The 1,056-nt window shown below is 60.4% G+C and overlaps 1 protein-coding gene across 1 annotated transcript in view; it reads right to left on the bottom strand.

The window, feature by feature from the left end:
* Positions 1-344: 344 nt before the first annotated feature.
* Positions 345-1,056, bottom strand: part of PHACADRAFT_186595 (uncharacterized protein) — a 5,113-nt gene continuing 4,401 nt past the window's right edge. Inside the window, exon 9 of the mRNA XM_007398727.1 lies at positions 345-1,056. The gene's annotated coding sequence lies outside the window, so the exon portion shown is untranslated.

Below are 1,056 nucleotides of genomic sequence, written 5' to 3'. Positions count from 1 at the left end.
TGGTATTCGGTGCGCGTTCCGGGCATGCCGCTGTCCGAGCCGAGCCAGTGTGCTCGAAGAAACATTTCCCAAGACCTGCAGTGGTACCCAACGTTGGCCACGGCGGAGACGTACGCGAAAAAAAAGGCGGAACGATGATGATACAGTAAATGTCTCAGAGTCACAAACGGCCAGAACCCTAACCCTATCCAATCTGACATCCTCAAAAGCTCTCACACTTTCATGACTGCGGTCTAGTGAACATTGCCATACACAAAAAACGTAACAGGACTTCGTGATAATGTCATTAACCTACACATGATACAAACATTTCGGTGTGGATTCTTGCCACAGGGAGCAGCCGTGTCTGTCAGCGCGCGCGCGCGCCGCAGTCAGCACAAAAAAAAAAAACAAGTGCCTACGCAAGGAAAGAGGATACAGAGAAATTGGCGACGAGTTTGGGTATAATATGTGAGAAAGGAACTGCACCAACAACGATTCTTTTTGCGATGGGAGCTTCGTGGGGCAATTAAGGGAGGGAAAAGAAATATGTCGCACGCGAGCAAGAAACGCAAAGACGCCGCGAGACACGAACGAAAGCAAGCGACCAAGAAACACGGCGACTACCAAACACGCCTGGCCTGCCACCACCAGCCAAAGCACACGAAGGCAACGGCGCAAACAGCACCACATCACTCGTCAATGATGTTCCCAATACTCAGCGGATTCTTCTTCGCGCTCCCGCCACGCTCAATGTCGCGCCCCCCGCCCGCGCTGCTCGGCGGCGTCGCGCTCCGGAGCGGCGCGAGCTCGATCCCGCGTCCCCCACCGCCTCCTCCAGGCCCACGGTACTCCCCGCGCGCCGGCGGCGGCGCATACGACTCACGCGGCGCATACTCGCGCGGGTACCCCGCCGCCGCCGCCGCCTGTTGGTCCTGTGCGAGCGGCACAGGCGGCCAGCTCGCGGCGTGGAGCGCGGTGCTCGCGCCAGAGCCCGGGAACCCGGAGGGGGCACTCGCACCCGCACCAGCACCAGCGCCGGCGGGGCCCGCCGCCCAGCCGTGCGCCGCGGCGGCG

This window comes from Phanerochaete carnosa, assembly GCF_000300595.1.
Source record: "Phanerochaete carnosa HHB-10118-sp unplaced genomic scaffold PHACAscaffold_8, whole genome shotgun sequence".
Taxonomy (NCBI): Eukaryota; Fungi; Basidiomycota; class Agaricomycetes; order Polyporales; family Phanerochaetaceae; genus Phanerochaete; species Phanerochaete carnosa.
The sequence above is the reverse complement of the archived record's forward strand: the minus strand, read 5'-3'. Positions and strand labels throughout refer to the sequence as shown.